The sequence below is a fragment of the Oncorhynchus clarkii genome, chromosome 12 (assembly GCF_045791955.1).
Source record: "Oncorhynchus clarkii lewisi isolate Uvic-CL-2024 chromosome 12, UVic_Ocla_1.0, whole genome shotgun sequence".
NCBI classification, from domain to species: Eukaryota; Metazoa; Chordata; class Actinopteri; order Salmoniformes; family Salmonidae; genus Oncorhynchus; species Oncorhynchus clarkii.
The window spans coordinates 85,192,327-85,219,860 of record NC_092158.1 but is presented as its reverse complement, the minus strand read 5'-3'; the positions used below and the strand labels follow the sequence as shown (position 1 = coordinate 85,219,860).

Genomic DNA, 27,534 nt, shown 5'->3' with positions numbered 1-27,534 from the left:
CAATATCTCAGGCCCAGAAGGTCAGATTCTTACAAGGTAAAGTTCTCCTGGTTCAGTTTTCTCAGAGGCTCTACATTATCAGAGAATGGTCCTTGCTGGTGCTACAGACCACAGCTGTAGCTGAAAACATCTACATTTTCATCCTTTCGATATATTTGCATGTCTTAAAGCATAATAACTGTTTGAAAAGTAACTATTAGTACATCCATTCCATAGTCTGTGTTGGTTTGAGAATGATTTTAATCATTTGTAGCTCCCAATGTTGGAGGACGTGCAGGAGTCTGATGTTTCTATGGTGTTTCTAGTTCCCAATGTTGGTGTACGTGCAGGAGTCTGATGTTTCTATGGTGTTTCTAGTTCCCAATGTTGGTGCACGTGCAGGAGTCTGATGTTTCTAGTTCCCATTGTTGGTGGACATGCAGGAGAGTGGTGGACGTTCAGGAGAGTCTGATGTTTCTATGGTGTTTCTAGTTCCCAATGTTGGTGGACGTGCAGTCTGATGTTTCTATGGTGTTTCTATGGTGTTTCTAGCTCCCACAGTGTTGGTGGACGTGCAGGAGTCTGATGTTCTAATCCAGGAGGAGATTTTTTGTCCCATCCTGCCCATCCTAACCATAGAGTCTCTGGAGGAGGGCAAAGACTATCAATCGCCAAGAAAAAAACCCACCAAAACAGGTTGAAATTTCAGGAAACCTTTTCAAACAGCTCTTACACTAAAAGTGCATTATCATCATGTTAACAATCTCAGTATTACTCCAACCTCAGTGTGGAAATATACACTGTTCAAAAAAATAAAGGGAACACTAACATAACACATCCTAGATCTGAATGAAATATTCTTATTAAATACTTTTTTCTTTACATAGTTGAATGTGCTGACAACAAAATCACACAAAAAGTATCAATGGAAATCAAATGTATCAACCCATGGAGGTCTGGATTTGGAGTCACACTCAAAATTAAAGTGAAAAACCACACTACAGGCTGATCCAACTTTGATGTAATGTCCTTAAAACAAGTCAAAATGAGGCTCGGTAGTGTGTGTGGCCTCCACGTGCCTGTATGACCTCCCTACAACACCTGGGCGTGCTCCTGATGAGGTGGCGGATGGTCTCCTGAGGGATCTCCTCCCAGACCTGGACTAAAGCATCCGCCAACTCCTGGACAGTCGGTGGTGCAACGTGGCATTGGTGGATGGAGCGAGACATGATGTCACAGATGTACTCAATTGGATTCAGGTCTGGGGAACGGGCTGTCCAGTCCATAGCATCAATGCCTTCCTCTTGCAGGAACTGCTGACACACTCCAGCCACATGAGGTCTAGCATTGTCTTGCATTAGGAGGAACCCAGGACCAACCGCACCAGCATATGGTCTCACAAGGGGTCTGAGGATCTCATCTCGGTACCTAATGGCAGTCAGGCTACCTCTGGCGAGCACATGGAGGGCTGTGCGGCCCCCCTAAAGAAATGCTACCCCACACCATGACTGACCCATCGCCAAACCGGTCATGCTGGAGGATGTTGCAGGCAGCAGAACGTTCTCCACGGCGTCTCCAGACTCTGTCACGTCTGTCACATGTGCTCACTGTGAACCTGCTTTCATCTGTGAAGAGCACAGGGTGCCAGTGGCAAATTTGCCAATCTTGGTTTTCTCTGGAAAATGCCAAACGTCCTGCACGGTGTTGGGCTGTAAGCACAACCCCCACCTGTGGACGTCGGGCCCTCATACCACCCTCATGGAGTCTGTTTCTGACCGTTTGAGCAGACACATGCACATTTGTGGCCTGCTGGAGGTCATTTTGCAGGGCCCTGGCAGTGCTCCTCCTGCTCCTCCTTGCACAAAGGCGGAGGTAGCGGTCCTGCTGCTGGGTTGTTGCCCTCCTACGGCCTCCTCCACGTCTCCTGATGTACTGGCTTGTCTCCTGGTAGCGCCTCCATGCTCTGGACACTACGCTGACAGACACAGCCAAACCTTCTTCCCACAGCTCGCATTGATGTGCCATCCTGGATGAGCTGCACTACCTGAGCCACTTGTGTGGGTTGTAGACTCCGTCTCATGCTACCACTAGAGGTAAAGCACCGCCAGCATTCAAAAGTGACCAAAACATCAGCCAGGAAGCACAGGAACTGAGAAGTGGTCTGTGGTCACCACCTGCAGAACCACTCCTTTATTGTGGTGTCTTGCTAATTGCCTATAATTTCCACCTGTTGTCTATTCCATTTTCACAACAGCATGTGAAATGTATTGTCAACCAGTGTTGCTTCCTAAGTGGACAGTTTGATTTCACAGAAGTGTGATTGACTTGGAGTTACATTGTGTTGTTTAAGTGTTACCTTTATTTTTTTGAGCAGTGCATATAAAACACAGAAAAAATCATGCTTTTGACTGCACTGGGCCTTTAAATACTTTTAAAATACTTATGCTTATTAGCCTCTATTATTGACAGTTCTTCATTAACAAATAATTGCTTCTAAATAACAACCAGGGGAATTCATATCACTTGATATCTTTATTTAGCAGTAACATACAAAGTAATAACGTTTTTTTACAGTTTTCTTACCTGGTCATTGCAGTCTTATTTACCTGTAGTTTCCTATTGACGTTACCCTGTTATTTCAGCACTGTAAACTGAAGTGCTACCAGCCTTTAATCCAGGGAATCACCACACATCAACAAGGCATGTTGAGACGGGGGTGCAGCCTAATATCCTAGATTGGATTCCTCTCCTTGTCTCCTTCCCTTAACCTGAACAAATCCGAGCACATGGGATATGTGGAAACAATATGGTGGAAACTTATTTCTGAAGGTTCATCTCTGTGCATTTCACATCTGTGGAGAGGAAGGAAGGAGAAAAGGAGTGGAAGCCACTTCAGTCTATTGGGACACATCCTGGCAGGGATTACATCTCCCTCTACTGATCCATACAGAGATAAAGATCCAGTACACAAACCACTAACCAGCGCACTGAAATAAACAATACACTGTGGAGACACGCAGAACAGTGCAGCATCTGGGTAGAGGATAGTTATGATGATGATGGTGGAGCTGACAACAGTGTTGATGTTGATTTAGTTATGTTGGTGATCACGTTGGTAACCAATGACATGCTGATAAGAGGGTGACTATCCGGCTAAACGGCTGTCATTTGTCTGTGCCCTACTGAGTGAGGATGTCCACTGGTTATTTATCCATGGTTGGTGATGGAGACTGGGGAGAGGGTCAGATGGAGAAAGAGGTGGTCAGACAGGGAGATGCTGCTGGATGCGCAGCCTGCTGGGCATTGTGCCCTCCTCTCCCCTGTCGTAAGCCCCTTGGCACGTCAGTTGGCAACATGCTGTGACTCCGTCCCGGCAACAGTGTCACAGCATTGGTCCTCAGCCACGGCGGTCTGAGCCAATCAGAGCAATTACGATGCCAGATTACACAAGAGCCAGCCAATTGGGAAGCTGGTTGAACCCAGTCTCTTCCCTCTCACATGTGAATTCCTTCGAACCCTCCAGATATACATATACACACACACTCAGATGTCACAGCAGCACACACACACACACACTCTCACAGATATTCACGCTCACACGCTTTCATTTTTCCTTGCAGACATATGCACAGATTGTGAGAATAATGCAACTGTATCTTCCTCTGTATTCATGGGGACCTTCCCTAAATGCAGCCAGCTAATATGTTCAGTTGTTTTCTGAACTGTGAGCATCTGCATACAGACCAGTGACAACGGCCACACATGATTGGCCTTTCACATGGGAAACGCACCATCCCACAGTCAGATGCACCACAGTCTTGTGGCGTCCTCTAGTGGACAACAATGGTGTTACAGTGATGAAATGAGGTGCATGACAGCAAAGGGGTGGGATTACTGAGGGTAGAAAATCCTAATAAATTGTATTTAATTGACACAAGCTGTCTCCAATCAATCAATAAATGAATGTCTGGTTGTGCGTGTGGTTTGGTGGCAGTATCGCCTAAGCCAGTGGAGGCTGATCTACAAATAGTATTCCCAAATAATAGGCTTTGTGTGATTAAGATTCAAAGAGCTACGCCTCCCCTGGCTTTGACAAATCCCTCCATCAAACAAACACAACAAGACTTGTGTAAATTTAATTACATTTCCTAGGAGCAGCAAACAGCTTATCATGCTGGAAATATTTTTGTATTTATTTTAACTTTATTTAACTAGGCAAGTCAGTTAAGAACAAATTCTTATTTTCAATGACGGCCTAGGATCAGTGGGTACTGCCTGTTCAGGAGCAGAACGACAGATTTGTACCTTGTCAGCTCAAGGATTCGAACTTGCAACCTTTCGGTTAATAGTCCAAGGCTCTAACCACTAGGCTACCCTGCCGCCCCATATCAGTAGAAAGTGCCAGAAAAACAAAAAACAAAAAGCATGGTCCTACTTATATGCTCTTTAATGTTGTTCTCTATATGTATTTATGTCAAATCACATATGCAACCATATTTATATTCTTACTAAAGAAAATCTTTGGAGGGAGTTGAAAGTCTGTGTTGCCCAGCAACAGCCCCTAAACATCACTGCTCTAGAGGAGATCTGCATGGAGGAATGGGCCAAAATACCAGCAACAGTGTGTGAAAACCTTGTGAAGACTTACAGAAAATGTTTGACCTCTGTCATTGCCAACAAAGGGTATATAACAAAGTATTGAGATAATCTTTTGTTATTGACCAAATACTTATTTTCCACCATAATTTGCAAGTAAATTCATTCAAAATCCTACAATGTGATTTTCTGGATTTTTTTTCTCATTTTGTCTGTCATAGTTGAAGTGTACCTATGATGAAAATTACAGGCCTCTCTCATCTTTTTAGGTGGGAGAACTTGCACAATTGGTGGCTGACTAAATACTTTTTTTGCCCCACTGTAGCCTTTGGGGAGACCAATATGAATAATATTGAACATGAAGATAATCTGAATACCTTCTGTGTGGGAGGACATTTGATGTCTGAAACTCAACAGGTGCTTCAATAGGGAATTAAAGCAGTAAAGACACACTGGGATAAAATAATGCATTCTTCTTCTTCAGAAAAAAGGCAAACCGCACAAATATATATTTGCACTTCAAAGCCAGGCAGTGAAAACCTGTGAGGTGGTTATATCCTCCCTCTCACCTTGACCAGAGTGACTGTGAAGCTGTAGAGGAGGGAGAGGAGGAAGAGGACCAGAAAGATGCAGGCCATGTTCCAGTTCTCCTCTGCAGTGTCCGCCAGGATTGGATCAGACCTGTTCTCGTCAAAGAACACACCCTCCAGCTCAAGGAGCTCTACTCAAAATGAAAAAGAGTAGAGTTTCAGTGAGAAAGAGTTGCAGAAACAGGCTAGCCTGGAATCCATACTGAAATGCTCTGTTACAATGGTGAAACAGAGCATATGAGGCTAGAAACAGGCTAGCACCAGGAAAATGTTCTTGTATCAGAATTGAGTGAACAGACAGACAAACACCTGGTTTGGATATGTTCAGGGCCAGAGTCTGGGTGGTGTGGGTCACCCTGCAGGTGTAAACAGCCCCCGGTGCCTAGTCCTGGGGTGCCAAGCTCAGGTAGCTCCTGATGCCAAATTTTCCCCTGGTGCCTTGTAGGGGGTGCTAGTGTTGTTGTTCCACAGCTCTGTCACGTTGTCCAGCAGCCAGGAGATGTTGATGTCCGAAGGGCTGAAGCCAAGCACCAGGCAGACGAGCTCACTGGGACCCTGGAACAAGGTGGCTGTTGGTGCGGAGGGGGTCACTGAGCCTGGAGTGAGAGCGAAAGTGAGAGTCAGGGAAGATAGACTGGAGTGGATGAGACTGGGCAGAGAGGGGGCTGCATGACAGAGTCTGGGAGAGAAAATGGGTGGATGGAGAGGGTGTAGCACGTGCAATAACATCAACAAAACTGTGTACGTGAACAATACACTTTTATTTGATTCTATATGTATGAGTGATGATGACTGAATAAAGGATGTACATACTTTGAGGCCTGGTGTTGAAACTCCATGTACCCTAAAATGCTATACATTCTTGGGGCATTGTTTGCATTTTACTGAATTGTTTAATTCATAGAGTCTCGCTGCAGTCTGCAGCCATAAACTATGATGCAGTAGCTACAGTATATCTACTTTTTCAAAACCCTTGTCGACTGCAAATCCAGAATCCGCTCCTTGACAGCTAGCAACACAGATTATTATTGGTGGTGGTGTTGTTGTATCATTGACACTAGGGTTTGCATTTGCAACGGCTCTGTCCTGTCTAGACGGTACATTCAGACTCACGCGGCACTTGACCGCAAGTGACTTTGGCACCAAAACTTCAGAACCTTGGAGTTGAGAACTTACTAAGAAGAAAGGATATAATCAGTACGTCCTTTTAACTACTCAAATCAAATAGCTACATTTTTACATGTTTTCACTTGAGTTATGATGAATTGGCTAAATGTGGAAATATGTACTTGTATTGTTTTGCTTCTTAGAAAAATAAGCAAATGAATGCACAAGCTAGCATAACAATATAGCTTGGCTAGCTGGGTTAGCCAACTAGATAAACATAACCAGCGAGCCAATTTAGTTAGCAAATCTAACAGAACTGATAATTTGACTAATTTAGCAATATATTGAGTAAATGTTATTCTGAGGTGTTTATAAAAATTGTACTAATGGAAATGGTCTGAGGTCAATTCTAAGTTCAACTCAAGAGTGGTCTGCTGACCTAGCCTACATTTCTGTCTTGATGACATTTTTTTTACACAGTGAGGGGTTTGGAGGATAGAATAGCCTATTCGTATACCTACTGTAGGGCATGAAAGAGAGAGTTGGGATGCACAAAATGGGCATTGTGCACTACAAATTCTTTTTATTAGGAGACACACTAACCACATATCTCTGGTATTGTTCTCATCTAAACTCTTCAAGTCATTAGACAACATTATCAACCAACAGTTTTACTATTCATCAGTACATGTTATTACAATCTAATCCATGGCACTGTTCAAATCAACAGTCCACTCACCAAATACATTCTCTATTGTGCTGGTGATAGGTCTCTTGGACGACTCATGTCTGACAGCACAGGAGTAATTGGAGTTCTGATTCCACTCGGACCTGGGCACGATGAGTCTACTGTTCATGGAGTAGGTGCTGCTCCCTGCATAAAGAACTGAAGGGCTACTGGAGTAGCGAGATTAAGGTAGGCGACTGCCAGCCTTCTCCCAATTCACTATTACATCAGAGGGGAAGAACCCAGACACTAAGCAAAGCAGTGTGCCATTATTGGACCCCCATAGATCAGAATCTGATGGTCTCACTATCTTTATAGAGGGTGGCTTGAGATCTGGAGGGACAAAACAAATTAACAGGAAACTGATTAGTTATTGGATTTTGGGCCTATTCAGTCAAATGTAACAGAAACATTTAGTTTATTAATATGTCAGATTGGCACAAAGATGTATGTATGTATGTATCAAAAACCTACATTCTGGGTTATGTGTACCAAATGAGTGTTGAATTTGCCTACCTCTGCATTTGGTGATATGCTCCTCCTGGGCTTGGCTGGAGCAGCGGTGCTTCACCTCACAAGAAACACGTTTGTGTGCATGCCAGTCCCTCGCAGACACGTTAAACATGATCTGCTCAGTCTGTGTCCCATTTGAATGATCCTTGGGGGTCGGTGTGACTCCACCTTGAGAAGCCACAACCCCATCCACCTTCCAGCTGACAGAAAAGTCCCCAAGGCTGAGACCCACCAGCAGACAGGTGACAGGCACCGTTCCATCTGTCCTCAGCTCTTGAAGAGTGGGTCCCTGTAGGTAAACCCCCACTTTCTGAGATGATATTGGAGTCACTGAGAGGAAGGGGAATTGAGTGTCTTAAGCCACTTTCAGATAAAGAATGCTTACATTACTAAAGGATGGTTAGGCCTATAATCACTGCTCCAGGACAGTATATGTCATAATAGCAAAAACTACCTGCACATATATTGATGCTCTTCCTGACTTTCTGAAGATACTTGTCGATGACCTCACAGGTGAAGACCCTCTCCTGGTTCCACTCCTGCTGTGTTACTGTGATATGACTGGTTACTGCCACACGTCCGTCTTCCCCCATCTTTATGTCATTGGCTGCAGCATCCCTCTGTTTATACCCAGAGAGCCACTTGATCTGAGGGTTGAAGCCCCACCCAGAACACATGAGTTTCTGGGTTCCTGAGCCAGACATCTCCTCACTGGGGACTGGAAGGAGCTCCATAGACAGTTCACCTGTAAACAACACAAATAGTTTTTAATTTTAAACCAACAATGGAAACATAATTTCATGTTGGTAAGCCATACATAAAATTACATAAATAATAAAGATGATATCATAAGGTAACAATGACAGAAGTTGACCCACCAAAAAACTTTCCTATTGAGTTAGACACCCAGCTGTTGGAGAAACCTTGGTTAACTTTACAGGTGAAAGTGTTGTCTGTCTTCCAGTGTGATTTGGGGATAGAGAACCATCTGGTGAGCGAATGGGGGCCTTTGGAGGCAGGCAGATCCACATACTGTTTCTCAGGGAAATCAACCCCATTGGCCTGAAAGGTGACGTATAGGTCACTGGAGGAGAGTTGTGTGATGGCACACTCCAGCACTGCACTGTCTCCCTTCAATAACTCTGGGAGAGACCTCCTGATCAGCACTGTGGGAGTGATGCTCCACTGCAGGTCCTGGAGAACACATACACACAGAGGAGAGGAATCATCAGGTGAAAGGAACATTGATCTGGCTTCAATGTCAATAAGGTCTAATTTTAATGTGCTAGGAATGTAAGAAGACTGAATGTTTTTCTGTACTTCTCTCTGTATATATTTTCACAAAGTTCCATTCTAACCTTCAACATTGCTGGTCTTCTGTGTGGGGTTGAAGCATCGATGTTCAGCTCTGCATGTTATTGTGTTCAGGGTTTTCCATTGGCTTGAGGGAAGAGTCAGGTTACTGCTGATGCTCTGAGTTGTGCTGCTGGCCTGGTTCACTTGGGTCCTACTGGTTGGGTCTTTTCCATCCAGAAGCCAGGACACGTTGGCGTCATACGTAGAGTGGACCACACATGTAGCTGTTACCTCAGTCTGTGTCATCACTGTCCTGAATCTGGGGGTCTCCAGGTGGAGGGATGGAGTAGACGAGGGAAAAGCTGAGAGCAAAACAAAATCTATCAATATGTTTTATACTCACAAGTAATTTGTTTCTGATTCATCATATAGTTTTTTAAGCTGAATTGAAACAGGTAGTGGGTGTCTATCAGTTCACAACCTACCTGTACATAAACTGGTGCTCTTCCTTGTAGTTTTCTGAAGATCTGTGTCGATGACCTCACAGGTGAAGACCATACCCTGGTTCCAATCCTGCTGTGTTACTGTGATATAACTGGTTAGTGCCACATGTCCATCTTCCCCCATCCTTATCTCATTGTCTGCTGCAGACCTCTGTTCAGACCCAGAGAGCCACTTGATCTTAGGGTTGAAGCCCCACCCAGAACACATGAGTTTCTGGGTCCCTGAGCCTGACGGCTCCTCACTGGGGACTAGAAGGAGCTCCAAGGATGGTTCACCTGGAAACAACACAAACACTTTCCCATTTTAGACATGAAGTGGTAAATTAAGATTATGCAACCAACAATAGAAACCTAATTTCATGTTGTTAGGCCAAATGACAATAAAAATAGAGATGTATTTATTTTTTTGTCCGAGAGTTGGTGAATAAGGCGCTGGATAATGCGGTAACTCAACAGATGGTGAGGTTTGGACCAATTCCAGATTCCAACCATGAACGCTACATGCCTCCGGGCCTTGTGGACGATGCTGATTCATTCGATCCTGATGACCTACAATTAGATAAAACTTTTCTTAGTTCTGAAGTGTGAAGGTTGTAGTGAAAATCATAAAAAGTGAAGAGCTATAACTAGAAGTAGGGATATAACTAACCCCTTAAGTTGAGGAATTAATGGTGTAAAAACATTTATCTTGTGTGTGTAATATTTAGTCAATGGGTGGATTGATAGAAGAATTTGTGTTTAAAGTAATGACTAAGATATTTCACCCTGAAACTGTATCACTTTGTGTGAAATCCATTAGACACAGAAGACTATAAGTTGATCATGTGTGCAGCTTAGGCAGGATAGAATTAGGACATTGTGTTTCTTTTTAGCTATGTAAGCAGGGTGTAGTTGTGACAACAAAGGATAAGATGAGCTATCGACAGACAACTTGTGCAACTGTGAAACCAATAACAAAAGATTCTGTCCTCACCCAGGGTAGTGGAAAAGTTCAGCCTGTCCAAAAATGGAGTAGCCCATGATAAATAAACTTGCTAAATAAACTTGTGCGTGTGTGTGTGCGTGCGTGCGTGCGTGTGTGTGTGTGTGTGTAAAAAGACTAGCTCTGCACTAGAAGGGCAGAGCTCTCTGAATAAAGAACTGATCATTTGTAAGCTGGGACACTGTCTGTTTATTACAACTTAGAGTCTTACAACCTCTAGGATACAGATGGAGTTATAAAATAGTTCAGTTAGAACATTGAGATAGAAAATCGCGCCCTGGCCATAGTGAGGTTTTTATTCTCTAGTTTGGTTAGGCCAGGGTGTGACTAGGGTGGGCATTCTATGTTCATTCTCTAGGGTTGTATTTCTTTGTTTGGTCCGGTATGGTTCTCAATCAGGGACAGCTGTCTGTCGTTGTCTCTGATTGAGAACCATACTTAGGTAGCTTTTCCCCACAGGGGTTTTTGTGGGTAGTTAATTTCTGTTTTGTACCTGACGGAGCTGTTTCGGTTGTTCTTTTGTTACTTGTTGTATTTAGTGTTCAGTTTAATAAGTAACATGAACACGTACCACGCTGCGCTTTGGTCCTCACCTTCTTCCACATACAGCCGTTACACAGGGGATGTTCTAAGATTTTTGAAACAAAAGTGTAGACTGAAAATGACAGTTGTGAATTAGGGAGATAGTCTCTGGGGTTCAGTTATTATAGCAGACTATTGTAATGGGAGGAGACATTGGCTCTTGGTACACAGAATATATTTACATCTCCATGGGGTTAACTCTCTCAGGTCTATGCAAAGTTACATTCCTTTTGTCTATATGAAGTAGAGTGTCTGTCTCTCTTTCAGTAAGAGTTAAGAATCCAGCATCGAACCAACCCAGCTTGAACACAAACCATGTTCCCTGCATCTCTGCTGCTGCTGCTGGCAGCTGCATCACGTGAGTCTCCTTAGATTTGTTTTTGAAACTGAACATTTTATTTGCAGTTCTATATCAATATATTCAACTGTTAAATTACTTTTCTGACTACTCTGTAAATCCATAGATTGTTTTCATTCTAATTCTTCCATTGACAGGTGTGCACTGTGGTCTTGAGCTCACCCAACCAAGCTCATTGGATGTAAAGCCTGCAGAGTCTTTGAGCATCACCTGTAAGGTCTCTGGTTATTCTCTGACTGATAGCAGCAACGTCTATGGAATAGGCTGGATCCGTCAGCCTGTAGGAAAAGCACTTGAATGGATTTGGACCATCTATTATGATGGAAGCTCATACTCTCAAAGTTCCCTAAAAGACAGGTTCAGTGTCACAAGAGACACTTCCAGCAACACAGTGTTTTTAAAAGGACAGAATCTGCAGACTGAAGACACAGCTGTGTATTATTGTGCTCGGTGGCCACAGTGATACAAACCACCAACAGACCAGTACAAAAACCCTATATGTATGTGATGAATCAAGTACAAGCACAAACAGTATGGCACTTATTAGTATAAGTAGAGTCAAAATAAATAACCAGTGGTGTAAAATACTTAAGTAAAAAGACTTCACTAGTCTCTTGGGGTATTTGTACTTTACTATTTATACTTTTTACAACTTATCATTTTACATTCCTAAATAAATGTCTGTACTTTTTATTCCATACATTTTCCCTGACACCCAAAAGTACACGTTACATTTTGAATGCCTAGCATGACAGGAAAGTGGACAGTCATGTACTTATCAAGAGAACATCCCTGGTCATCCCTACCAAATGCTTTTATTGGTTGACTTTCACTTGACTCATTTTCTATGAATGTATCTTTACTTTTACTCAAGTATGACAATTGGGTATTTGTTCCACCACTGTAAATAACTAGTACAAAAATGAATAAATTGATTGACTGTCACAAGCTGAACCAACCTGCATTATGAACTGTTAAATTAAATACAAAGTTGAGTGAAATGTTGCTGTAAACAAAGAGAATGTTATTAACACGATAATTGTTTAATGTTTTTGGTAATGGCACAGCATTCCTGAATTTGTGTGATTCTCCAGGCTTTTTAGCCACTGGTCCAGACTCAATGTCTGACTCTGAACACCTGTTGAAAATCCCTGGACTCGAACACCTGTTAAATCTCTGGCCTCAACCTCTGATCATTCTGTATCAAATAAAAACAGTCTAATAGTGTTCAACTGTCAAGCCCATTGTCAGAGCCACAATAGTAAATGTCATGATTAATTATTAGTAGTTATGTGTCTGTTCCTCAATCTAGTCAGTGCTTCTCCTCCACTCTGCAGTGAGATAAGTAGTGATGGAATAGCTCAGAGTTATGCATCGACTCCTCACAGGGCAGTAGAGTACAGGAACACATATAATGTATATAACCCACTAGGCCGTCATTGAAAATAAGAATTTGTTCTTAACTGACTTGCCTAGTTAAATAAAGGTAAAATTAAAAAAGGGTCTATTATGTCACAATGGAAGGCCAAAACTACCTCCCACCAAAAGATGACATTTCATGCAGTCCTTTCAAAAAGCTCTTACCCAAATCCCGATCCACTCCAGGGATTTGCCTCACTTCTGCCCCATCAAGTGTATTCAGTACCCGCGCATTGAGAAAGAGATTTTACAGGACAATTTAACAGCGTTACGAATCCCTTTTGGCCCGACAGTCTAGGGGGGGGGGATGGTAATGAGACCCGTAACATAACTCATGCAAATTCTAATAGTGACAAAGTAAAAGTGAGAACGAAATAACCACGACAACTGAAATCTACCGTCAAACTCAGGGTTTATTGGAAAACACACGGTAATGGGGGGAGCAGGAAAAGGGGCTGAGCTGGACCCAAGGAAATAAATAAGTAGTCAAACACCCCTAAGCTAGACTAGCCTATTTCAACAACAGCTAACTAACCAAAAATACAGTGGGTGGTCCGCCCAGTTCTAACTAGTGTATTTAACAAAGTTTACCTACGGGTAGTGTATGCCCATGGGTGACTTGTCTTGTTTCCCCCTTTTCCCACCAGCAAACAAACACATAACCAAAAACAATACTCACAGGTGAGAACAAAGTGATATGGAGGTGCTCAAACAAAAGAGAGGTCAATACATAAAGCGAGAGGCCAATACATAAAGAGAGAGTGAAACAGAGAGTCCTACAGACATGGCATTTACAGAGAGATTGAGCTCAAGAGCAAACAACTGACAGGGTTTTTAAACCAAGAGAAAGGAACTGTGATTGGGTAGGAAACAGGACGAGGTGTGTCTTCTGATTGATGCTTGATTGGTGACTGATTGGGGAGTGATGATTTTCACCTGTGAGGGGAGAAGGAGAGAAAAGAACACAGGATACCTGTATCCATAACAAACAGTGTCTCCAGGTCTTTTCACTTTTCACTTTTCACTGATCCTGCCTGATATTACAACAAACATCTGCGAAACAAAAACGTTTCAACATTCAGTTGGTTGAAGATGTGATATTTACAATCATTTCAAGTTTAACCATGATACCTTCTTCAGTCACCATGTAATGCTTTACTTACTGTGTATGGACATCGCCATGACAACTAAAATCCAGACAGTCATCAGTTCCATCTAAACTTGTTCCAACTAAACTTGTTCCAGCTAAACTTATTCCATCTAAACTTCCATCTATACTTGTTCCATCTATACTTGTTTCATCTATACTTCATCCATCTATATTTGTTCCATCTTAACTTGTTCCATCTATACTTGTTCCATCTAAACCTGTTCCATCTAAACTTGTTCCATCTATACTTGTTCCATCTATACAGTGCCTTGCGAAAGTATTCAGCCCCTTGAACTTTGCGACCTTTTGCCACATTTCAGGCTTCAAACATAAAGATATAAAACTGTATTTTTTTGTGAAGAATCAACAACAATTGGGACACAATTATGAAGTGGAACGACATTTATTGGATATTTCAAACTTTTTTAAGAAATCAAAAACTGAAAAATTGGGCGTGCAACCATTTGTTATGTAGCTGGGACCCTTGGGATTGCAAACAGAGGAAGATCTTCAAAGGTAAGTGATTTATTTTATTGCTATTTCTGACTACTGTGACGCCTCTGCTGGTTTGGATAATGTTTTTAATGCTTTGGTATGTTGGGCGCTGTCCTCAGATAATCACATGGTACGCTTTGCCATAAAGCCTTTTTGAAATCTGACAAAGCGGCTGGATTAACAAGTAGGTAAGCTTTTAAACATTGTAAAACACTTGTATTTTCATGAATGTTTAATATTACGATTGTTGTATTTTGAATTTCGCACTATGCAATTTCACCGGAAGTGGGGCACTAGTGGCACGTCTTGCCCAAAGAGTATATATACAACATCGTACTGTAGTGTTTATACTCATTTGAATGTCATGGAGTTTTTCTACAGGTTCTGTGTCTGTTTGTATCACTGTGGGTAGCGAGCACAATAACACACAGCTGTGTCTTCAGTCTGCAGACTCTGTCCTGTTAAAGTCACTTTGCTGCTGGAAGTGTCTCTGGGGATACTGAACTTGTTTTTCAGCTTATCACTATAAAATACAGTTGAAGTTGGAAGTTACCTTACTTTGGCCAAATACATTTAAACTAACAATTTCACAAATCCTGACATTTAATCGTAGTAAAAATTCACTGTTTTAGGTTTATTTTTAGAATGTGAAAAATCATAATAATACTAGAGAGAATGATTTACTTCAGCTCTTATTTCAGTCATCACATTCCCAGTGGGTCAGAAGTTTACATACACTCAAATAGTATTTAGTAGCATTGCCTTTAAATTGTTTAACTTGAATCAAACATTTCAGGTTGTCTTCCACAAGCTTCCCACAATATGTTGGGTGAATTTTGGCCCGTTCCTCCTGACAGAGCTGGTGTAACTGAAACAGGTTTGTAGGCCTCCTTGCGCACACTTTTTCAGTTCTGCCCACAAATTGTCTATGGGATTGAAGTCAGGGCTTTGTGATGGCCACTCCAATACCTTGACTTTGTTGTCCTTAAGCCATTTTGCCACAACTTTGGAAGTATGCTTGGGGTCATTGTCCATTTGGAAGACCCATTTGCGACCAAGCTTTAACCTGACTGATGTCTTGAGATGTTGCTTCAATATATCCACATAATTTTCCTACCTCATGAAGCCATCTATTTTGTGAAGTGCACCAGTCCCTCCTGCAGCAATGCACCCCCACAACATGATGCTGCCACCCCCGTGCTTCACGGTTGGGATGGTTTTCTCCGGCCTGCAAGCCTCCCCCTTTTTCCTCCAAACATAACGATGGTCATTTTGGCCAAACAGTTCTATTTTTGTTTAATCAGACCAGAGGACATTTCTCCAAAAGTACGATCTTTGTCCCCATGTGCAGTAGCAAACCGTAGTCTGGCTTTTTCATGGAGGTTTTGGAGCAGTGGCTTCTTCCTTGCTTAGCGGCCTTTCAGGTTATGTCGATATGGGACTCGTTTTACTGTGGGGCTTGCAAACTATTACAGACTACAAAGGGAAGCACAGCTGTGAGCTGCCCAGTGACACGAACCTATCAGACGAGCTCAAATCACTTCTATGCTTGCTTCGAGGCAAGCAACAGGCAAGCTTCGAGGCATGCATGAGAGCATCAGCTGTTCCGGAAGACTGTGTGATCACGCTCTCCGTCTCCGACGTGAGTAAGACCTTTAAACAGGTCAACATACACAAGGCTGCAGGGTCCGACAGATTACCAGGACGTGTGCTCCGGGCATGTGCTGACCAACTGGCAGGTCTCTTCACTGACATTTTCAACATGTCCCTGATTGAGTCTGTAATACCAACATGTTTCAAGCAGACCACCATAGTCCCTGTGCCCAAGAACACAAAAGCAACCTGCCTAAATGACTACAGACCTGTAGTAGCACTCAAGTCCGTAGCCATGAAGTGCTTTGAAAGGTTGGTAATGGCTCACATCAACACCATTATCCCAGAAACCCTAGACCCACTCCAATTTGCATACCGCCCAAACAGATCCACAGATGATGCAACTGTATTGCACTCCATGCTGCCCTTTCCCACCTGGACAAAAGGAACACTAATGTGAGAATGCTATTCATTGACTACAGCTCAGCGCTCAACACCATAGTACCCTCAAAGCTCATCACTAAGCTAAGGATCCTGGGACTAAACACCTCCCTCTGCAACTGGATCCTGACGGGCCGCCCCCAGGTGGTGAGGGTCGGTAGCAACACATCTGCCACGCTGATCCTCAACACTGGAGCTCCACAGGGGTGCGTGCTCAGTCCCCTCTTGTACTCCCTGTTCACCGATGACTGCATGGCCAGGCACGACTCCAACACCATCATTAAGTTTGCAGACGACACAACAGTGGTAGGCCTGATCACAGACAATGACGAGACAGCCTATAGGCAGGAGGTCAGAGACCTGTGGTGACAGAATAACAACCTATCCCGCAATGCAGCCAAGACTAATGAGATGATTATGGACTACAGGAAAAGGAGGACCGAGCACGCACCCATTCTCATCGACGGGGCTGTAGTGGACCAGGTTGAGAGCTTCAAGTTACTCGGTGTCCACAACAACAACAAACTAGAATGGTCCAAACACACCAAGACAGTCGAGAAGAGGGCACGACAAAGCCTATTCCCCCTCAGGAAACTAAAAAGATTTGGCATGTGTCCTGAGATCCTCAAAAGGCTCTACAGCTGCAACATCGAGAGCATCCTGACTGGTTGCATCACTGCCTGGTACGGCAATTGCTCGGCCTCTGACCACAAGGCACTACAGAGGGTAATGCGTACGGCCCAGTGCATCACTGGGGCTAAGCTGCCTGCCATCCAGGACCTCTACACCAGGCAGTGTCAGAGGAAGGCCCTAAAAATGGTCAAAGACCCCAGCCACCCCAGTCATAGACTGTTCTCTCTACTATCACATGGTAAGCGGTGCCGGAGTGCCAAGTCTAGGACAAAAAGGCTTCTCAACAGTTTTTACCCCCAGCCATAAGACTCCTGAACAGGTAATCAAATGGCTACCTGGACTATTTGCATTGTGTGCCCCCCTCCCAACCCTCTTTTTTCACTGCTGCTACTCTCTGTTTATCTTATATGCATTGTCACATTAACTATACATTCATGTACATACTACCTCAATTGAGCCGACCAACCAGTGCTCCCGCAAATTGTCTAACCGGGCTATCTGCATTGTGTCCCACCTACCACTCGCCAACCTCTCTTTTACGCTACTGATACTCTCTGTTCATCATATATACATAGTCACTTTAACCATATCTACATGTACATACTTCCTCAATCAGCCTGACTAACCCGGTGTCTGTATGTAGCCTCACTACTTTTATAGCCTCGCTACTGTATATAGCCTGTCTTTTTTCAATGATTTTGCTAATGGCACAGCATTCCTTAATGAATTTGTGTGATTCTCCAGGCTTTTTAACCACTGGTCAAGACTCAGTCAATGTCTGACTGCAAACACCTGTGGAAACAAAGTAACATTAGAGAACATCTCTGGACTCAAAACCTCTGTGATCATTCTGTATCAAATAAAAACAGTCTAATAGTGTTCACCTGTCAAGCCCATTGTTATCAGTAGAGCCACAATAGTAAATGTCATGATTAATTATTAGTAGTTATGATGTGTCTCTGTTCCTCAATCTAGTCAGTGCTTCTCCTCCACTCTGCAGTGAGATAAGTAGTGATGGAATAGCTCAGAGTTATGCATTGACTCCTCCTTACAGGGCAGTTGGGTACAGGAACACATGATATACAATAATATAATATAGAGAACTCAGAGATGGGGAACAGCTTCATATGCAGTGGCAGGAATTCAAGGATCCCAAGGGAAGCCAGGCTTCCCCAAAAAATTGACCGATGCATTTTTTAAATATTTTTCTTTCGTCTCTCTGTGTTTCCTAATTGTCCTTCAATTTGCAAGAGGCTAAATGTATCTCAACGGAGAAAGCATCCGAGCGATATTTGTCTTTGTATGTGTAGGCCATTTATATGATGCTGTCTGGTCCAAAAGAGTATGACATTGTTGCCGCCCGTAGCATTGAATGCAAGGGAAGCTAGCATTTGGCCTCCCTTGATAAAAAAAGGTTAGCGAACATTTGGCCTCCCTTGATTAAAAAAAAAGGCTAAAATAATAGCCAAACATTGTTGAGCTGAACTGAGTGAGCTCAACTGTGAATGGTCCTGGCACACCAAAAAAAGTATAAAGGGAAGCCAGTTTGGATTTGGCGTCACTCCCATGAAATCGCACCAAGAGCATACGTCATTGACAGAAACAACTTGAATTGTTGCTTCCCGTTATGTTGTTGTCCTCGAGTTGTTAGCTAGCTAGCTAAAATTGTCCCTTTCCTATATTAGCCATGGATGGAGATTTTAACGTGTGGTTTTACTTAATTCTCCCTACTGGACAATGATTATAATGGAGATTCTGAACCAACCATTAATTTATACATTGTGCCCCTGTCCTGAGAGGTTTGAAGTTCAATATGTAGCTAGATGTACTGTAGGAGGCTAATGTTAACTAGCTAACATTGCCCATGAAAGGAAGTTAGGCTAGCGAGCAAGCATTTTAGCTAGGTAGCCTAAGACAACCAAAAATAAAAGTGTGTGTTGTATGACAGATTTTATAGACCGTTTTTTTTCTACTTGCACGAACACACACGCACGCATGCACACACACACACACATAAATCAGAAAAATGTACAGCCACATCATATTTAGCTTATGCTGCTTGAACTAAATTGTTTTTGGTATATTTTAGTTGTCACTGTATTAGATTAAGCATTGGCAATTTGATGATGTTGACATGTTGAAGTTGAAATGGTGCTGGAGAAGTGGAGGCAGCTCCTGTTTTCTTTGCGACTTACGTTAACTCTGTGGTTCTAAAGTCAATAGTTGATTAGTGGTCTGAAAATGATGGAAACATTAACTTGCTTGACCATGCTTTTGGTCATGTTGCAAGCAATATGCTTTGTGGTCTCCACAGGACAGATGTTGCTCTCCGGTTTTGTGATGAAACAATGGTGTCGTTGTATTTATTCTGCCAATGTGTCTTCTTATTGTCTCTGCCTTTAGGCCTATATATAATGGTCACAAGGCATATAAACTAACAGGTTAAAGAGCAAACAGCGCAATTATCACAACACGTAGGATGTAATATGGCATTTTCTTCCTTCTGGCTTCCCCAGTGATATTACCAACGCACCACTACCTCAACATGAAACCATTTCTGAGTAACAATTAAGTACCACGCTGTGATTGTTTTCAATTATACAACGGGTGGGTCTAATCCTGAATGCGGATTGGTTAAACCGCATTCCAGCCGGTGTCTATTCCACAAGTTATCATCGGCTAAATCTATGATGTTAAAAGGCCTATTTACTCTCTTCCATCTGAATGCGCAATCCACTGTCTCATCTGCACAACCAAGCTATTTATAAACTTGATCTCCACTATAAAAAGCATCCAGTTTTTATCAATGTTTGCAAATATCACATTTACATAAGTATACAGACCCTTCACTCAGTACTTTGTTGAAGCACCTTTGGCAACAATTACAGCCTTGTGTCTTCTTGGGTATGATGCTACAAGCTTGGCACACCTGGATTTGGGGAGTTTCTCCCATTCTTCTTTCTCCCATTCCCATTCTTCCGAGATCCTGAAACTCTGCCAGGTTGGTCGGGGAGCGTTGCTGCACATCTATTTTCAGATCTATCCTGAGATGTTAGATCAGGTTCAAGTCCAAGCTCTGGCTGGGCCACTCAAGGACACTCTGTACTTTGCCCATGTTCATCATTCAGTCGATCCTGACTAGTATCCCAGTCCCTGCCGCTGAAAGACATCCCCACAGCATGATGCTGCCACAACCATGCTTCACCAAAGGGATGGTGCCTGGTTTCCTCCAGACGTGACGCTTGGCATTCAGGCCAAAGATTTCAATCTTGGTTTCATCAGACCAGAGAATCTTGTTTCTCATTGTCTGAGAGACTTTAGGTGCCTTTTGGAAAACTCCAAGCGGGCTGTCATGTGCCTTTTACTGAGGAGTGGCTTCCATCTGGCCACTCTACCATAAAGGCCTGATTGGTGGAGTGCTGCAGAGATGGTTGTCCTTCTGGAAGGTTCACCTATCTCTACAGAGGAACTCTAGAGCTCTGTCAGAGTGACCATCAGGTTCTTGGTCACCTCCCTGACCAAGGCCCTTCTCCCCTGATTGCTCAGTTTGGCCGGGCGACCAGCTCAAGGAAGACTCAAGGTGGTTCAAAACTTCTTCCATTTAAGAATGATGGAGGCCACTGTGTTCTTGGGGACCTTCAATGCTGCAGACATTTTTTGGTACCCTTCCCCAGATCTGTGCCTCGTCACAATCCTGTCTCGGAGCTCCACGTACAATTCCTTTGACTTCACCGCTTGGTCTTTGCTCTGATATGCACTGTCAACTGTGGGACCTTTATATAAACGGGTGTGTGCCTTTCTAAATCATGTCAAATCAATTGAATTTACCACAGGTGGACTCCAATCAAGTCTTAGAAATATCTCAAGGATGATCAATGGAAACAGGATGCACCTGAGCTCAACTTTGAGTCTCATAGCAAAGAGTCTGAATGTTTATGTAAGTTATTTATGATTTTTATTTTTAATAAATTAGCAGAAATTCTAAAAAGCTGTTTTTGCTTCATCATTATGGGGTATTGTGTGTAGATTGTTGAATATTTCAATTTATTTAATACATGTTAGAAAAAGGCTGTAATGTAACAAAATGTGTGAAAAAGTCAAGTAGTCAGAATACTTTCCGAAGGCACAGTACATATGTACTGTACATACAATGTATACATACCTTTTGTATGTGTAAATAAGTAATTCCAGTTGTGACAGTGATGAATTGTGGAGTCATGGCACCATATTTTGGCCAAGGAAGATGAATGGCTGTGTCCTATAGCTTATCATAATGTTGCATAAGTTCAGTAATTGTGGCATGTTACCCCATGTATTGTTACAGAACCTAGTGGTAAGGCTAGTCAATATTTTGTATCACAATTTAGCATAAGTTGTCCACCATTATTTTAGGGGCATTTAGTATATTTACCAGTTCACCTCTGCTTTATTAATAAAGGACTGCAGGTAGCCTAGTGGTTAGAGCCGTTGGACTAGTAACCGAAAGGTCGGATGATCAAATCCCTGAGCTGACAAGGTAAAAATCTGTCCTTCTCCCCTTGAACAAGGCAGTTAACTCACTGTTCCTAGCCTCTTGGAACTACCCATCCCGAATCCGGGAGAATTGTCATCAACTACACTAATTAGCAGAGCGCAACGGTCAACAAAATATTACTAGAAAATATTCATATTCATGAAATCACAAGTGAAATATAGTGAAAGACAGCTTAGCCTTTTGTTAATAACCCTGTCATCTCAGATTTTTAAATGATGCTTTACAGCCAAAGCAAGACAAGCGTTTGTAAGTTTATCGATAGCCTAGCATAGCATTATGTCCAGCTAGCAGCAGGAAGCTTGGTCACAAAAATCAGAAAAGCAATCAAATTAACCGTTTACCTTTGATGATCTTCGGATGTTTTCACTGACAAGACTCTCAGTTAGACAGCAAATGTTCCTTTTGTTCCATAAAGATTCTTATTACATTTTTAATCACACAAAATACCTCCGTTTGTTGGCCACATTATGTTGAGAAATCCACCGGAAATAGTCATGACAACGGCGGAAAAAAATCTAAATTATATCCAGAAACATGGAAAACGTTTTTTATAATCAATCCTCAAGGTGTTTTTCAAATATCTATTCGATAATATATCAAACGGGACAATTGGCTTTTCAGTAGGAGCGAGAGGAAAAATGACTACCTCTGTCTTTTACGCAAGAATCACTCTGAGAGCCCTCAGCTGGCCACTTATGCAATGTAGTCGTTTACGCTTATTCTTCAACATAAAGGTGTGAAACTACGTCAAAATGCTGTAGACACCTTAGGGAATAAGTAGAAAAAGGAATCTGGTTGTGTTTTATTACCCAATTAAAATTAAACACTGTCAATTCCTAAGAATTTGTAATACTCTTATTTGCATAAAATGGACAGAGACCAGTCTCAAAAATCAACCAGCTGCGTTTATTCTCGAGAGTACTGAACATGATACAGTTTACCACAGATTATAAACTGAAAATGACGTCATTAGTTTTCGTACTACCCCGTCTCATCAACCAGCAGTACAATGGCTGTATAGTTCTCAAGCCTTCCCACATTGTCTCTCCCTACGAAGATAATTTACGACGCAAGCCAAGGTCTGCCTGTGTAGATAAGCATTCTAGCCAGTCTGGCTATAAGTTCATTAATTTCTACCAAGGAACAGACAGTCATTGTTCTATTCTTGATTATATTTTCCTTGCTGTCTTTGCCTGGCCGGTTCCCCTCTTTCCACTGGGATTCTCTGCCTCTAACCCTATTACAGGGGCTGAGTCACTGGCTTTACTGGGGCTCTCTCATGCCGTCCCTGGAGGGGGTGCGTCACCTGAGTGGGTTGAGTCACTGATGTGGTCATCCTGTCTGGGTTGGCGCCCCCCCCCCCCCCCTTGGGTTGTGCCGTGGCGGAGGTCTTTGTGGGCTATACTCAGCCTTGTCTCAGGATGGTAAGTTGGTGGTTGAAGATATCCCTCTAGTGGTGTGGGGGCTGTGCTTTGGCAAAGTGGGTGGGGTTATATCCTTCCTGTTTGGCCCTGTCCGGGGGTGTCCTCGGAGTGGGCCACAGTGTCTCCTGACCCCTCCTGTCTCAGCCTCCAGTATTTATGCTGCAGTAGTTTATGTGTCGGGGGGCTAGGGTCAGTTTGTTATATCTGGAGTACTTCTCCTGTCCTATTTGGTGTCCTGTGTGAATCTAAGTGTGCGTTCTCTAATTCTCTCCTTCTCTCTTTCTCTCTCTCGGAGGACCTGAGCCCTAGGACCATGCCCCAGGACTACCTGACATGATGACTCCTTGCTGTCCCCAGTCCACCTGGCTGTGCTGCTGCTCCAGTTTCAACTGTTCTGCCTTATTATTATTCGACCATGCTGGTCATTTATGAACATTTGAACATCTTGGCCATGTTCTGTTATAATCTCCACCCGGCACAGCCAGAAGAGGACTGGCCATCCCACATATGCTCTCTCTAATTCTCTCTTTCTTTCTTTCTCTCGGAGGACCTGAGCCCTAGGACTATGCCCCAGGAATACCTGACATGATGACTCCTTGCTGTCCCCAGTCCACCTGACTGTGCTGCTGCTCCAGTTTCAACTATTCTGCCTTATTATTATTCGACCATGCTGGTCATTTATGAACATTTGAACATCTTGACCATGTTTTGTTATAATCTCCACCCGGCACAGCCAGAAGAGGACTGGCCACCCCACATAGCCTGGTTCCTCTCTAGGTTTCTTCCTAGGTTTTGGCCTTTCTAGGGAGTTTTTCCTAGCCACCGTGCTTCTACACCTGCATTGCTTGCTGTTTGGGGTTTTAGGCTGGGTTTCTGTACAGCACTTTGAGATATCAGCTGATGTACGAAGGGCTATATAAATAAATTTGATTTGATTTGATTTGATTATATTTACACACATTATATTCAGTACTAAGATTAAAAAGAAAATTCAGACATCTATACAGTGACATATGTTTTCTGATTAGTCAGTCCTGATTGAAATGTATACATAATGAGTCATTATTGATAAAAAATTCCTTGACAGGTTGATATCCCTTTCAATGCCCAATAGGGGTGCATAGGAACACAACGGTTTCAAAATAAGAGGCACTTCCTGATTGGATTTTCCTCAGGGTTTCGCCTGCAATATCAGTTCTGTTGTACTCACAGACAATATTTTGACAGTTTTGGAAACTTTAGAGTGTTTTCTATCCTAAGCTGTCAATTAAATGCATATTCTAGCATCTGGTCCTGAGAAATAGGCGGTTTACTTTGGGAACGTTATTTTTCAAAAAATAAAAATAGTGCCCCCTAGTTTCAAGAGGCTAGGCTGTCATTGAAAATAAGATTTTTTTCTTCACTGACTTGCCTAGTTAAATAAAAAGGAGCTAAACTTTCTCATTTAGTATTTTATGGATAAAACATATATGTTTTGAGTGGAACAGAGGAGAATTACGTCTGCTCTTCAGCTTCCATTTTATGTACAGCATATCCCAAGAGGTTGGTTTTTGTACAGTTCTTGTGGTGGTTTGTATCACTGTGAGGGTAGGCACAATAATACACAGCTGTGTCTTCAGTCTGAAGGTTCTGCCCTTTTAAAAACACAGTATTACTGCTAGAGTCTACTGAGAGGCTGAACTTGTTCTTCAGTGAATCCTTGTATCGTGTGTCTCCAGAATATACATTTCCAATCCACTCCAGTCCTTTCCCTGCAGGCTTTCGGATCCAAGCTGTCCAAGCGTTAGTAACTGAATATGAGACCTTACAGGAGATGGTCAGTGGTTGACCTGGCAGGACAGTCATAGATGCTGGCTGAGAGAGTTCATAACTCTGTACACCTGGGAAATAAAATAATGAACAATATGAAATACACAAAATAGCAACATGTTACACTATATAAATTCTAGTAGTTGTGTTGAAGCCAGTTTTATACTACAGGCAATTGTATTTGCTTTGTTCTTCCTCCAAACCCAAAGAGACTCACAGGATACAGCTGCCAGCAGCAGTAGAGATGCAGGGAACATGGTTTGTGCTGAAGCTGAACTGGTGGAGCTGCTCTTCTCTACTCTCCAGGACTCAGAGGGATGAACGAGAACAGACACAGACAGCCATATTCGGTTTAAGTAGGGAGAGAACCAGGTTTGCATTGACGTAAAGGGGGAGGGGATACATAAAAGGGTAAGAGACACTACAGGACCATCTCCAATATTACTGGACACAACCTTTGCACTCTGAAAACTCAGAGACCCTCTTTAGGTTATCTTTTTGAATAAGAGGGTGGGGTAAATATGAAATACTACATTTACAGCATTAGGTACTACTTGTGGTGGATGAAACATATTTAAGACACTACTTTCGTTTTGACAAACTAAAGCATTTTGAATAAACATCCATATGATACTTTTTTCTAATGATCAGAGCCTTCATCAGTACGGGTCTTTTTATTTTAATCATAGGGAGAGAGTGTCCCCTGTTGGTGCATCAACAACTCTAGCACCATGTATTTAACAGGTGTATCATTGTGTTATTATTTGACACATCATTAGAATTGTACCTCATGTATCCCCTTGTCATGGTCTACTGGTCATACCATATGTGTGTCTGTGTGTTTGTGCACATCCTTCCTTTCTCTACCAGAGGGTTTTTGTACGGCTATTCTCATTTGTTTAACCATAGTGAGTCTCTAGCACAGTAATACAATGCAGAGTCCTCTGGCTTCAACTGGCTTATGTGCAGAAAGAAATTAGTGCGGTCCTTCGATGCAGTGAATCGGCCCTGTACTACCGGGGCATTGCTCTTACTCCCGTCAGAATGATAGTAAATGATCCATTCAAGTCCTTTTCCAGGTGCATGGTGGATCCAGTGCATTCAAGTACTGCTGAGAGTAAATCCACTACAGGCACATGTGAGTTTGAGGAGTCCCCCGGGGCTTCCCTGGACTGACTGTTCAGTCTTTGTGAGTACGACCTGATAATGGACACCTGAGGAGGGAGAGGAATGACAGGTCAGATCAATCAAGGAGTCACATCAGTATCACAGCAGTATTTACTCTCCAGGACTCAGAGAGACATACTTCACGCTTATAAAAAAAGGAGCTATGTAGAACCTAAAAGGGTTTGTTGGCTGTCTCCATAGGAGAATCCTAGGAAGAACCCTTTTTGGTTCCATGTAGGACTATTTTCACAGAGGGTTCTAAATGGAACCCAAAAGGGTTCTAATATGGGGACAGCTGAAGAATCCTTTTGGAACCTTTTTCCTAAGAATGTAGGACAGACAGAGCATTATATAACAGAGAGTGAGAGGAAGCGAGGGGTGAGATTATAATTGCATAATGAAGATAATCAGTATATAAAAGCACTGGGAATATCAGTGCAAATGGTGGTAAAATATTTATAATGTGTCAGTTTCTAACACTACACTCTAGAATGGTTAAACATTGTTTTCTTATTATTGGTAATCCTATACTACATGTATCAAGTTATTATTGTAAAAACAAATGTATCGCTGTACTTATAAACATATTGCTATTAACGTTCATAAGAAATAAGATTATCTGTGCTGAATGCGGAAGTGGTTTTTGTACGGCTGCTAACATTAGTTTACCACTGTGACTGTCTAGCACAGTAATACACTGCTGTGTCTTCACTCTTCAGACTGTTCATCTGTAGGTACAGCTTACTGCTGGAGTCATCTCTGGAGATGGTGAATCTACCCTGGACTGACAGGAGTAAGAGATTGGATTACTCTGTGTGCTAATATAAGCAACCCACTCCAGTCCTTTCCCAGGAGCCTGTCTGATCCAGCTCATCTCATAGCTACTGAATGTGAACCCAGAGGCTGTACAGGTCAGTTTGTGTAATTCTCTAGGCTTTTTAACTACTGGTCCAGAATCGGTCAGTGTCTGAAAATGAATACCTGTGGAAATAGAAAGCAGACATGTTGTTGAAGTTGAAACTAAAATCTAGAATGTTTTGCATGAGCTCCTCCTTACTGGGAGGACCAATCACAAGAGGCTTTGAACCTATGTAATGACTATTTTTTTTATTTTTTTTTATTTCACCTTTATTTAACCAGGTAGGCTAGTTGAGAACAAGTTCTCATTTGCAACTGCGACCTGGCCAAGATAAGGCATAGCAGTGTGAACAGACAACACAGAGTTACACATGGAGTAAACAATTAACAAGTCAATAACACAGTAGAAAAAAGGGGAGTCTATATATACATTGTGTGCAAAAGGAATGAGAAGGTAGGCAAATAATTACAATTATGCAGATTAACACTGGAGTGATAAATGATCAGATGGTTATGTACAGGTAGAGATATTGGTGTGCAAAAGACTAGTGACTGATACTACATCTAGTTCATACAGTCATCAGATGACAGCAGGATATTTAATGTAAAGGCTAAGATCGCCCAATCTTGGTGGATACATATAACTCCAACCGTTTATGGGGTGGGTGAGTTTTTGTAAAGCTCTGGTGCTGGTTTGTATCACTGTGACCACCGAGCACAATAATACACAGCTGTGTCCTCAGCCTGCATACTGGTAATGTCTAAGTACAGTACATTA

General features: G+C 42.5%; 1 pseudogene; it reads right to left on the bottom strand.

Moving 5' to 3' along the window:
* Positions 1-3,321: 3,321 nt before the first annotated feature.
* Positions 3,322-11,230, bottom strand: LOC139421785 (Ig heavy chain C region, membrane-bound form-like; annotated as a pseudogene).
* Between the last annotated feature and the right edge of the window lie 16,304 nt (positions 11,231-27,534).